This window comes from Triturus cristatus, chromosome 1_1 (genome assembly GCF_964204655.1).
Source record: "Triturus cristatus chromosome 1_1, aTriCri1.1, whole genome shotgun sequence".
Taxonomy (NCBI): Eukaryota; Metazoa; Chordata; class Amphibia; order Caudata; family Salamandridae; genus Triturus; species Triturus cristatus.
The window spans coordinates 1,216,735,219-1,216,748,144 of NC_140579.1; positions in this window are offsets into that span (position 1 = coordinate 1,216,735,219).

A 12,926-nucleotide genomic window follows, 5' to 3' on the forward strand; every position below is an offset into this window, starting at 1 on the left:
ACCTGGTTCTTAGGCTCTAGAGCAGCTCTGCTGACCTGGTTCTCTCCCTCTAAAGCAGCTCTGCTGACCTGGTTCTCTGGCTCTAGAGCAGCTCTGCTGACCTGGTTCTCTGACTCTAGAGCAGCTCTGCTGACCTGGTTCTCTGGCTCTGAAGCAGCTCTGCTGACCTAGTTCTCTGGCTCTAAAGCAGCTCTGCTAACCTGGTTCTCCCCTCTAAAGCAGCACTACTGACCTGGTTTCTGTGGCTCTAGAGCAGCTCTGCTGACCTGGTTCTCAGGCTCTAAGGCAGCTCTGCTGACCTGGTTCTCTGGCTCTACAGCAGCTCTGCTGACCTGGTTGTTAGGCTCTAGAGCAGCTCTGCAGACCTTGTTCTTAGGCTCTAAAGCAGCTCTGCTGACCTGGTTCTCTAGCTCTATAGCAGCTATGCTGACCTGGTTCTTATGCTCTACAGCAGCTCTGCTGACCTGGTTCTTAGGCTCTAAAGCAGCTCTGCTGACCTGGTTCTCTGGCTCTATAGCAGTTGTGCTGACCTGGTTCTCTGCCTCTAGAGCAGCTCTGCTAACCTGGTTCTTAGGCTCTAGGGCAGCTCTGCTGACCTGGTTCTCTGGCTCTAAAGCAGCTCTGTTGACCTGGTTCTCTGGCTCTAAAGCAGCTCTGCTGACCTGCTTTCTCTGGCTCTACAGCGGCTCTGCTGACCTGGTTCTCTGGCTCTACAGCAGCTCTGATGACCTGGTTCTCTGGCTCTAAAGCAGCTCTGCTGACCTGGTTCTATGGCTCTAAATCAGCTCTGCTGACCTGGTTCTCAGGTTCTAGAGGAGGTCTGCTGACCTGGTTCTCTGGCTCTAAAGCAGATCTGCTGACCTGGTTCTCTGCCTCTAGAGTAGCTCTGCTGACCTGGTTCTCTGGCTCTAACACAGCTCTGCTGACCTAGTTCTCTGGCTCTAAAGCAGCTCTGCTGACCTGGTTCTCTGGCTCTAGATCAGCTCTGCTGACCTGGTTCTTAGGCTCTAGAGCAGCTCTGCTGACCTGGTTCTTAGGCTCTAAAGCAGCTCTGCTGACCTGGTTCTCTGGCTCTATAGCAGCTGTGCTGATCTGCTTCTTAGGCTCTAGAGCAGCTCTGCTGACCTGGTTCTCTCCCTCTAAAGCAAGTCTGCTGACCTGGTTTCTCTGCCTCTACAGCAGCTCTGCTGACCTGGTTTTCTATCTCTAAAGCAGCTCTGCTGACCTGGTTCTCTCCCTCTAAAGCAGCTCTGTTGACCTGGTTTCTCTGGCTCTACAGCAGCTTGGCTGACCTGGTTCGTAGGCTCTAGAGAAACTCTACTGACCTGGTTCTCTGGCTCTAAAGCAGCTCTGCTGACCTGGTTCTCTGCCTCTAGAGCAGCTCTGCTAACCTGGTTCTTAGGCTATAGAGCAGCTCTGCTGACCTGGTTCTCTGGCTCTAAAGTAGCTCTGTTGACCTGGTTCTCTGGCTCTAAAGCAGCTCTGCTGACCTTCTTTCTCTGGCTCTACAGCGGCTCTGCTATCCTGGTTCTCTGGCTCTACAGCAGCTCTGATGACCTGGTTCTCTGGCTCTAAAGCAGCTCTGCTGACCTGGTTCTATGGCTTTGAATCAGCTCTGCTGACCTGGTTCTCAGGTTCTAGAGGAGGTCTGCTGACCTGGTTCTCTGGCTCTAAAGCAGCTCTGCTGACCTGGTTCTCTGCCTCTAGAGCAGCTCTGATGACCTGGTTCTCAGGCTCTAGAGTAGCTCTGCTGACCTGGTTCTCTTGCTCTAAAACAGCTCTGCTGACCTAGTTCTCTGGCTCAAAAGCAGCTCTGCTGACCTGGTTCTCTGGCTCTAGATCAGCTCTGCTGACCTGGTTCTTAGGCTCTAGAGCAGCTCTGCTGACCTGGTTCTTAGGCTCTAAAGCAGCTCTGCTGACCTGGTTCTCTGGCTCTATAGCAGCTGTGCTGACCTGCTTCTTAGGCTCTAGAGCAGCTCTGCTGACCTGGTTCTCTCCCTCAAAAGCAGCTCTGCTGACCTGGTTTCTCTGGCTCTACAGCAGCTCTGCTGACCTGGTTCTCTGGCTCTAGAGCAGCTCTGCTGACCTTGTTTTTAGGCTCTAGAGCAGCTCTGCTGACCTTGTTTTCTGGCTCTAAAGCAGCTCTGCTGACCTTGTTCTCTCCCTCTAAAGCAGCTCTGTTTACCTGCTTTCTCTGCCTCTACAGCAGCTCTGCTGACCTGGTTCTCTGACTCTAAAGCAGATCTGTTGGCCTGGTTTCTCTGGCTCTACAGCAGCTCTGCTGACCTGGTTCTCTGGCTCTAAAGCAGCTCTGCTGACCTGGTTCTCTGGTTCTAGAGCAGCTGTGCTGACCTGGTTCTTAGGCTCTAGAGCAGCTCTGCTGACCTGGTTCTCTCCCTCTAAAGCAGCTCTGCTGACCTGGTTCTCTGGCTCTAGAGCAGCTCTGCTGACCTGGTTCTCTGACTCTAGAGCAGCTCTGCTGACCTGGTTCTCTGGCTCTGAAGCAGCTCTGCTGACCTAGTTCTCTGGCTCTAAAGCAGCTCTGCTAACCTGGTTCTCCCCTCTAAAGCAGCACTACTGACCTGGTTTCTGTGGCTCTAGAGCAGCTCTGCTGACCTGGTTCTCAGGCTCTAAGGCAGCTCTGCTGACCTGGTTCTCTGGCTCTAGAGCAGCTCTGCTGACCTGGTTGTTAGGCTCTAGAGCAGCTCTGCAGACCTGGTTCTTAGGCTCTAAAGCAGCTCTGCTGACCTGGTTCTCTAGCTCTATAGCAGCTATGCTGACCTGGTTCTTATGCTCTACAGCAGCTCTGCTGACCTGGTTCTTAGGCTCTAAAGCAGCTCTGCTGACCTGGTTCTCTGGCTCTATAGCAGTTGTGCTGACCTGGTTCTTAGGCTCTAGAGCACCTCTGCTGACCTGGTTCTCTGCCTCTAGAGCAGCTCTCCTAACCTGGTTCTTAGGCTCTAGGGCAGCTCTGCTGACCTGGTTCTCTGGCTCTAAAGCAGCTCTGTTGACCTGGTTCTCTGGCTCTAAAGCAGCTCTGCTGACCTGCTTTCTCTGGCTCTACAGCGGCTCTGCTGACCTGGTTCTCTGGCTCTACAGCAGCTCTGATGACCTGGTTCTCTGGCTCTAAAGCAGCTCTGCTGACCTGGTTCTATGGCTCTAAATCAGCTCTGCTGACCTGGTTCTCAGGTTCTAGAGGAGGTCTGCTGACCTGGTTCTCTGGCTCTAAAGCAGATCTGCTGACCTGGTTCTCTGCCTCTAGAGCAGCTCTGATGACCTGGTTCTCAGGCTCTAGAGTAGCTCTGCTGACCTGGTTCTCTGGCTCTAACACAGCTCTGCTGACCTAGTTCTCTGGCTCTAAAGCAGCTCTGCTGACCTGGTTCTCTGGCTCTAGATCAGCTCTGCTGACCTGGTTCTTAGACTCTAGAGCAGCTCTGCTGACCTGGTTCTTAGGCTCTAAAGCAGCTCTGCTGACCTGGTTCTCTGGCTCTATAGCAGCTGTGCTGACCTACTTCTTAGGCTCTAGAGCAGCTCTGCTGACCTGGTTCTCTCCCTCTAAAGCAACTCTGCTGACCTGGTTTCTCTGCCTCTACAGCAGCTCTGGTGACCTGGTTCTCTGACTCTAAAGCAGCTCTGTTGGCCTGGTTTCTCTGGCTCTACAGCAGCTCTGCTGACCTGGTTCTCTGGCTCTAAAGCAGCTGTGCTGACCTGGTTCTCTGGTTCTAGAGCAGCTGTGCTGACCTGGTTCTTAGGCTCTAGAGCAGCGCTGCTGACCTGGTTCTCTCCCTCTAAAGCAGCTCTGCTGACCTGGTTTCTCTGGCTCTACAGCAGCTCTGCTGACCTGGTTCTCTGGCTCTAGAGCAGCTCTGCTGACCTTGTTTTTAGGCTCTAGAGCAGCTCTGCTGACCTGGTTTTCTGGCTCTAAAGCAGCTCTGCTGACCTTGTTCTCTCTCTCTAAAGCAGCTCTGTTTACCTGCTTTCTCTGCCTCTACAGCAGCTCTGCTGACCTGGTTCTCTGACTCTAAAGCAGATCTGTTGGCCTGGTTTCTCTGGCTCTACAGCAGCTCTGCTGACCTGGTTCTCTGGCTCTAAAGCAGCTCTGCTGACCTGGTTCTAGAGCAGCTGTGCTGACTTGGTTCTTAGGCTCTAGAGCAGCTCTGCTGACCTGGTTCTCTCCCTCTAAAGCAGCTCTGCTGACCTGGTTCTCTGGCTCTAGAGCAGCTCTGCTGACCTGGTTCTCTGGCTCTAGAGCAGCTCTGCTGACCTGGTTCTCAGACTCTAGAGCAGCTCTGCTGACCTGGTTATCTGGCTCTACAGCAGCTCTGCTGACCTGGTTCTCTGGCTCTAAAGCAGCTCTGCTGACCTGGTTCTATGGCTCTAAATCAGCTCTGCTGACCTGGTTCTCTGGTTCTAGAGGAGCTCTGCTGCCCTGGTTCTCTGGCTCTAAAATAGCTCTGCTTACCTGGTTCTCTGCCCCTAGAGCAGCTCTGCTGACCTGGTTCTCAGGCTCTAGAGCAGCTCTGCTGACCTGGTTCTCTCCCTCTACAGCAGCTCTGCTGACCTGATTTATCTGGCTCTACAGCAGCTCTGCTGACCTGCTTTCTCTGGCTCTAAAGCAGCGCTGCTGACCTGTTCTATGGCCCTACAGCAGCTCTTCTGACCTGGTTCTTAGGCTCTACAGCAGCTCTGCTGACCTGTTCTATGGCTCTAGAGCAGCGCTGCTGACCTGGTTCTCTGGCGCTAAAGCAGCTCTGCTGACCTGGTTCTCTGGCTCTAGAGCAGCTCTGCTGACCTGGTTCTCAGACTCTAGAGCAGCTCTTCTGACCTGGTTCTTAGGCTCTACAACAGCTCTGCTGACCTGTTCTATGGCTCTAAAGCAGCTCTGCTGACCTGGTTCTCTGGCGCTAAAGCAGCTCTGCTGACCTGGTTCTCTGGCTCTAGAGCAGCTCTGCTGACCTGGTTCTCAGACTCGAGAGCAGCTCTGCTGACCTGGTTATCTGGCTCTACAGCAGCTCTGCTGACCTGGTTCTCTGGCTCTAAAGCAGCTCTGCTGACCTGGTTCTATGGCTCTAAATCAGCTCTGCTGACCTGGTTCTCTGGTTCTAGAGGAGCTCTGCTGCCCTGCTTCTCTGGCTCTAAAATAGCTCTGCTTACCTGGTTCTCTGCCCCTAGAGCAGCTCTGCTGACCTGGTTCTCTGTCTCTAAAGCAGCTCTGCTGACCTGGTTCTCTGCCTCTAGAGCAGCTTTGCTAACCTGGTTCTTAGGCTCTAGGGCAGCTCTGCTGACCTGGTTCTTAGGCTCTAGAGCAGCTCTGCTGATCTGGTTCTTAGGCTCTAGAGCAGCTCTGCTGACCTGGTTCTTAGGCTCTAAAGCAGCTCTGCTGACCTGGTTCTCTGGCTCTATAGCAGCTTTGCTGATCTGCTTCTTAGGATCTAGAGCAGCTCTGCTGACCTGGTTCTCTCCCTCTAAAGCAAGTCTGCTGACCTGGTTTCTCTGCCTCTACAGCAGCTCTGCTGACCTGGTTTTCTATCTCTAAAGCAGCTCTGCTGACCTGGTTCTCTCCCTCTAAAGCAGCTCTGTTGACCTGGTTTCTCTGGCTCTACAGCAGCTTGGCTGACCTGGTTCGTAGGCTCTAGAGAAACTCTACTGACCTGGTTCTCTGGCTCTAAAGCAGCTCTGCTGACCTGGTTCTCTGCCTCTAGAGCAGCTCTGCTAACCTGGTTCTTGGGCTCTAGAGCAGCTCTGCTGACCTGGTTCTCTGGCTCTAAAGTAGCTCTGTTGACCTGGTTCTCTGGCTCTAAAGCAGCTTTGCTGACCTTCTTTCTCTGGCTCTACACGGCTCTGCTATCCTGGTTCTCTGGCTCTACAGCAGCTCTGATGACCTGGTTCTCTGGCTCTAAAGCAGCTCTGCTGACCTGGTTCTATGGCTTTAAATCAGCTCTGCTGACCTGGTTCTCAGGTTCTAGAGGAGGTCTGCTGACCTGGTACTCTGGCTCTAAAGCAGCTCTGCTGACCTGGTTCTCTGCCTCTAGAGCAGCTCTGATGACCTGGTTCTCAGGCTCTAGAGTAGCTCTGCTGACCTGGTTCTCTTGCTCTAAAACAGCTCTGCTGACCTAGTTCTCTGGCTCAAAAGCAGCTCTGCTGACCTGGTTCTCTGGCTCTAGATCAGCTCTGCTGACCTGGTTCTTAGGCTCTAGAGCAGCTCTGCTGACCTGGTTCTTAGGCTCTAAAGCAGCTCTGCTGACCTGGTTCTCTGGCTCTATAGCAGATGTGCTGACCTGCTTCTTAGGCTCTAGAGCAGCTCTGCTGACCTAGTTCTCTCCCTCTAAAGCAACTCTGCTGACCTGGTTTCTCTGCCTCTACAGCAGCTCTGCTGACCTGGTTTTCTGACTCTAAAGCAGCTCTGTTGGCCTGGTTTCTCTGGATCTACAGCAGCTCTGCTGACCTGGTTGTTAGGCTGTAGAGCAGCTCTGCAGACCTGGTTCTTAGGCTCTAAAGCAGCTCTGCTGACCTGGTTCTCTAGCTCTATAGCAGCTATGCTGACCTGGTTCTTATGCTCTACAGCAGCTCTGCTGACCTGGTTCTTAGGCTCTAAAGCAGCTCTGCTGACCTGGTTCTCTGGCTCTATAGCAGTTGTGCTGACCTGGTTCTTAGGCTCTAGAGCACCTCTGCTGACCTGGTTCTCTCCCTCTAAAGCAGCTCTGCTGACCTGGTATCTCTGGCTCTACAGCAGCTCTGCTGACCTGGTTTTCTGACTCTAAAGCAGCTCTGCTGACCAGGTTTCTCTGGCTCTACAGCAGCTCTGCTGACCTGGTTCTCTGGCTCTATAGCAGCTGTGCTGACCTGCTTCTCAGGCTCTAGAGCAGCTCTGCTGACCTAGTTCTCTCCCTCTAAAGCAACTCTGCTGACCTGGTTTCTCTGCCTCTACAGCAGCTCTGCTGACCTGGTTCTCTGACTCTAAAGCAGCTCTGTTGGCCTGGTTTCTCTGGCTCTACAGCAGCTCTGCTGACCTGGTTCTCTGGCTCTAAAGCAGCTCTGCTGACCTGGTTCTCTGGTTCTAGAGCAGCTGTGCTGACCTGGCTCGTAGGCTCTAGAGCAGCTCTGCTGACCTGGTTCTCTCCCTCTAAAGCAGCTCTGCTGACCTGGTTTCTCTGGCTCTACAGCAGCTCTGCTGACCTGGTTCTCTGACTCTAGAGCAGCTCTGCTGACCTGGTTCTCTGGCTCTGAAGCAGCTCTGCTGACCTAGTTCTCTGGCTCTAAAGCAGCTCTGCTGACCTGGTTCTCTCCCTCTAAAGCAGCACTACTGACCTGGTTTCTCTGGCTCTAGAGCAGCTCTGCTGACCTGGTCCTCAGGTTCTAGGGCAGCTCTGCTGACCTGGTTCTCTGGCTCTACAGCAGCTCTGCTGACCTGGTTGTTAGGCTCTAGAGCAGCTCTGCAGACCTGGTTCTTAGGCTCTAAAGCAGCTCTGCTGACCTGGTTCTCTAGCTCTATAGCAGCTATGCTGACCTGGTTCTTATGCTCTACAGCAGCTCTGCTGACCTGGTTCTTAGGCTCTAAAGCAGCTCTGCTGACCTGGTTCTTAGGCTCTAGAGCACCTCTGCTGACCTGGTTCTCTCCCTCTAAAGCAGCTCTGCTGACCTGGTTTCTCTGGCTCTACAGCAGCTCTGCTGACCTGGTTTTCTGACTCTAAAGCAGCTCTGCTGACCAGGTTTCTCTGGCTCTACAGCAGCTCTGCTGACCTGGTTCTCTGGCTCTACAGCAGCTCTGCTGACCTGGTTGTTAGGCTCTAGAGCAGCTCTGCAGACCTGGTTCTTAGGCTCTAAAGCAGCTCTGCTGACCTGGTTCTCTAGCTCTATAGCAGCTATGCTGACCTGGTTCTTATGCTCTACAGCAGCTCTGCTGACCTGGTTCTTAGGCTCTATAGCAGTTGTGCTGACCTTGTTCTTAGGCTCTAGAGCACCTCTGCTGACCTGGTTCTCTCCCTCTAAAGCAGCTCTGCTGACCTGGTTTCTCTGGCTCTACAGCAGCTCTGCTGACCTGGTTTTCTGACTCTAAAGCAGCTCTGCTGACCAGGTTTCTCTGGCTCTACAGCAGCTCTGCTGACCTGGTTCTCTGGCTCTAAAGCAGCTCTGCTGACCTGGTTCTGGAGCAGCTGTGCTGACCTGGTTTTTAGGCTCTAGAGCAGCTCTGCTGACCTGGTTCTCTCCCTCTAAAGCAGCACTGCTGACTTGGTTTCTCTGACTCTAGAGCAGCTCTGCTGATATGGTTCTTAGGCTCTAGAGCAGCTCTGCTGACCTGGTTTTCTATCTCTAAAGCCGCTCTGCTGACCTGGTTCTCTCCCTCTAAAGCAGCTCTGTTGACCTGGTTTCTCTGGCTCTACAGCAGCTTGGCTGACCTGCTTCGTAGGCTCTAGAGAAACTCTACTGAGCTGGTTCTCTGGCTCTACAATGGCTCTGCTGACCTGGTTCTCTGGCTCTAAAGCAGCTCTGCTGACCTGTTCTATGGCTCTAAAGCAGCTCTGCTGACCTGGTTCTCTGGCTCTAAAGCAGCTCTGTTGACCTGGTTCTCTGGCTCTAAAGCAGCTCTGCTGACCTGCTTTCTCTGGCTCTACAGCGGCTCTGCTGACCTGGTTCTCTGGCTCTAAAGCAGCTCTGCTGACCTGGTTTTATGGCTCTAAATCAGCTCTGCTGACCTGGTTCTCAGGTTCTAGAGGAGGTCTGCTGACCTGGTTCTCTGGCTCCAAAGCAGATCTGCTGACCTAGTTCTCTGCCTCTAGAGCAGCTCTGATGACCTGGTTCTCAGGCTCTAGAGTAGCTCTGCTGACCTGGTTCTCTGGCTCTAACACAGCTCTGCTGACCTAGTTCTCTGGCTCTAAAGCAGCTCTGCTGACCTGGTTCTCTGGCTCTAGATCAGCTCTGCTGACCTGGTTCTCAGGCTCTAGAGCAGCTCTGCTGACCTGGTTCTTAGGCTCTAAAGCAGCTCTGCTGACCTGGTTCTCTGGCTCTATAGCAGCTGTGCTGACCTGGTTCTCTGGTTCTAGAGCAGCTGTGCTGACCTGGTTCTTAGGCTCTAGAGCAGCTCTGCTGACCTGGTTCTCTCCCTCTAAAGCAGCTCTGCTGACCTGGTTTCTCTGGCTCTACAGCAGCTCTGCTGACCTGGTTCTCTGACTCTAGAGCAGCTCTGCTGACCTGGTTCTCTGGCTCTGAAGCAGCTCTGCTGACCTAGTTCTCTGGCTCTAAAGCAGCTCTGCTGACCTGGTTCTCTCCCTCTAAAGCAGCACTACTGACCTGGTTTCTCTGGCTCTAGAGCAGCTCTGCTGACCTGGTTCTCAGGTTCTAGGGCAGCTCTGCTGACCTGGTTCTCTGGCTCTACAGCAGCTCTGCTGACCTGGTTGTTAGGCTCTAGAGCAGCTCTGCAGACCTGGTTCTTAGGCTCTAAAGCAGCTCTGCTGACCTGGTTCTCTAGCTCTATAGCAGCTATGCTGACCTGGTTCTTATGCTCTACAGCAGCTCTGCTGACCTGGTTCTTAGGCTCTAAAGCAGCTCTGCTGACCTGGTTCTCTGGCTCTATAGCAGTTGTGCTCACCTGGTTCTTAGGCTCTAGAGCACCTCTGCTGACCTGGTTCTCTCCCTCTACAGCAGCTCTGCTGACCTGGTTTCTCTGGCTCTACAGCAGCTCTGCTGACCTGGTTTTCTGACTCTAAAGCAGCTCTGCTGACCAGGTTTCTCTGGATCTACAGCAGCTCTGCTGACCTGGTTCTCTGGCTCTAAAGCAGCTCTGCTGACCTGGTTCTGGAGCAGCTGTGCTGACCTGGTTTTTAGGCTCTAGAGCAGCTCTGCTGACCTAGTTCTCTCCCTCTAAGGCAGCACTGCTGACTTGGTTTCTCTGACTCTAGAGCAGCTCTGCTGATATGGTTCTTAGGCTCTAGAGCAGCTCTGCTGACCTGGTTTTCTATCTCTAAAGCCGCTCTGCTGACCTGGTTCTCTCCCTCTAAAGCAGCTCTGTTGACCTGGTTTCTCTGGCTCTACAGCAGCTCTGCTGACCTGGTTTTCTGACTCTAAAGCAGCTCTGCTGACCAGGTTTCTCTGGATCTACAGCAGCTCTGCTGACCTGGTTCTGTGGCTCTATAGCAGCTGTGCTGACCTGCTTCTTTGGCTCTAGAGCAGGTCTGCTGACCTAGTTCTCTCCCTCTAAAGCAACTCTGCTGACCTGGTTTCTCTGCCTCTACAGCAGCTCTGCTGATCTGGTTCTCTGACTCTAAAGCAGCTCTGTTGGCCTGGTTTCTCTGGCTATACAGCAGCTCTGCTGACCTGGTTCTCTGGCTCTAAAGCAGCTCTGCTGACCTGGTTCTCTGGTTCTAGAGCAGCTGTGCTGACCTGGTTCGTAGGCTCTAGAGCAGCTCTGCTGACCTGGTTCTCTCCCTCTAAAGCAGCTCTGCTGACCTGGTTTCTCTGGCTCTACAGCAGCTCTGCTGACCTGGTTCTCTGACTCTAGAGCAGCTCTGCTGACCTGGTTCTCTGGCTCTGAAGCAGCTCTGCTGACCTAGTTCTCTGGCTCTAAAGCAGCTCTGCTGACCTGGTTCTCTCCCTCTAAAGCAGCACTACTGACCTGGTTTCTCTGGCTCTAGAGCAGCTCTGCTGACCTGGTTCTCAGGTTCTAGGGCAGCTCTGCTGACCTGGTTCTCTGGCTCTACAGCAGCTCTGCTGACCTGGTTGTTCGGCTCTAGAGCAGCTCTGCAGACTTGGTTCTTAGGCTCCAAAGCAGCTCTGCTGACCTGGTTCTCTAGCTCTATAGCAGCTATGCTGACCTGGTTCTTATGCTCTACAGCAGCTCTACTGACCTGGTTCTTAGGCTCTAAAGCAGCTCTGCTGACCTGGTTCTCTGGCTCTATAGTAGTTGTGCTGACCTGGTTCTTAGGCTCTAGAGCACCTCTGCTGACCTGGTTCTCTCCCTCTAAAGCAGCTCTGCTGACCTGGTTTCTCTGGCTCTACAGCAGCTCTGCTGACCTGGTTTTCTGACTCTAAAGCAGCTCTGCTGACCAGGTTTCTCTGGCTCTACAGCAGCTCTGCTGACCTGGTTCTCTGGCTCTAAAGCAGCTCTGCTGACCTGGTTCTGGAGCAGCTGTGCTGACCTGGTTTTTAGGCTCTAGAGCAGCTCTGCTGACCTAGTTCTCTCCCTCTAAGGCAGCACTGCTGACTTGGTTTCTCTGACTCTAGAGCAGCTCTGCTGATATGGTTCTTAGGCTCTAGAGCAGCTCTGCTGACCTGGTTTTCTATCTCTAAAGCCGCTCTGCTGACCTGGTTCTCTCCCTCTAAAGCAGCTCTGTTGACCTGGTTTCTCTGGCTCTACAGCAGCTTGGCTGACCTGCTTCGTAGGCTCTAGAGAAACTCTACTGAGCTGGTTCTCTGGCTCTACAATGGCTCTGCTGACCTGGTTCTCTCGCTCTAAAGCAGCTCTGCTGACCTGTTCTATGGCGCTAAAGCAGCTCTGCTGACCTGGTTCTCTGTCTCTAAAGCAGCTCTGCTGACCTGGTTCTCTGCCTCTAGAGCAGCTCTGCTAACCTGGTTCTTAGGCTCTAGGGCAGCTCTGCTGACCTGGTTCTCTGGCTCTAAAGCAGCTCTGTTGACCTGGTTCTCTGGCTCTAAAGCAGCTCTGCTGACCTGCTTTCTCTGGCTCTACAGCGGCTCTGCTGACCTGGTTCTCTGGCTCTACAGCAGCTCTGATGACCTGGTTCTCTGGCTCTAAAGCAGCTCTGCTGACCTGGTTCTATGGCTCTAAATCAGCTCTGCTGACCTGGTTCTCAGGTTCTAGAGGAGGTCTGCTGACCTGGTTCTCTGGCTCCAAAGCAGATCTGCTGACCTGGTTCTCTGCCTCTAGAGCATCTCTGATGACCTGGTTCTCAGGCTCTAGAGTAGCTCTGCTGACCTGGTTCTCTGGCTCTAACACAACTCTGCTGACCTAGTTCTCTGGCTCTAAAGCAGCTCTGCTGACCTGGTTCTCTGGCTCTAGATCAGCTCTGCTGACCTGGTTCTTAGGCTCTAGAGCAGCTCTGCTGACCTGGTTCTTAGGCTCTAAAGCAGCTCTGCTGACCTGGTTCTCTGGCTCTATAGCAGCTGTGCTGACCTGGTTCTCTGGTTCTAGAGCAGCTGTGCTGACCTGGTTCTTAGGCTCTAGAGCAGCTCTGCTGACCTGGTTATCTCCCTCTAAAGCAGCTCTGCTGACCTGGTTCTCTGGCTCTAGAGCAGCTCTGCTGACCTGGTTCTCTGACTCTAGAGCAGCTCTGCTGACCTGGTTCTCTGGCTCTGAAGCAGCTCTGCTGACCTAGTTCTCTGGCTCTAAAGCTGCTCTGCTGACCTGGTTCTCTCCCTCTAAAGCAGCACTACTGACCTGGTTTCTGTGGCTCTAGAGCAGCTCTGCTGACCCGGTTCTCAGGCTCTAAGGCAGCTCTGCTGACCTGGTTCTCTGGTTCTACAGCAGCTCTGCTGACCTGGTTGTTAGGCTCTAGAGCAGCTCTGCAGACCTGGTTCTTAGGCTCTAAAGCAGCTCTGCTGACCTGGTTCTCTAGCTCTATAGCAGCTATGCTGACCTGGTTCTTATGCTCTACAGCAGCTCTGCTGACCTGGTTCTTAGGCTCTAAAGCAGCTCTGCTGACCTGGTTCTCTGGCTCTATAGCAGTTGTGCTGACCTGGTTCTTAGGCTCTAGAGCACCTCTGCTGACCTGGTTCTCTCCCTCTAAAGCAGCTCTGCTGACCTGGTTTCTCTGGCTCTACAGCAGCTCTGCTGACCTGGTTTTCCGACTCTAAAGCAGCTCTGCTGACCAGGTTTCTCTGGCTCTACAGCAGCTCTGCTGACCTGGTTCTCTGGCTCTAAAGCAGCTCTGCTGACCTGGTTCTGGAGCAGCTGTGCTGACCTGGTTTTTAGGCTC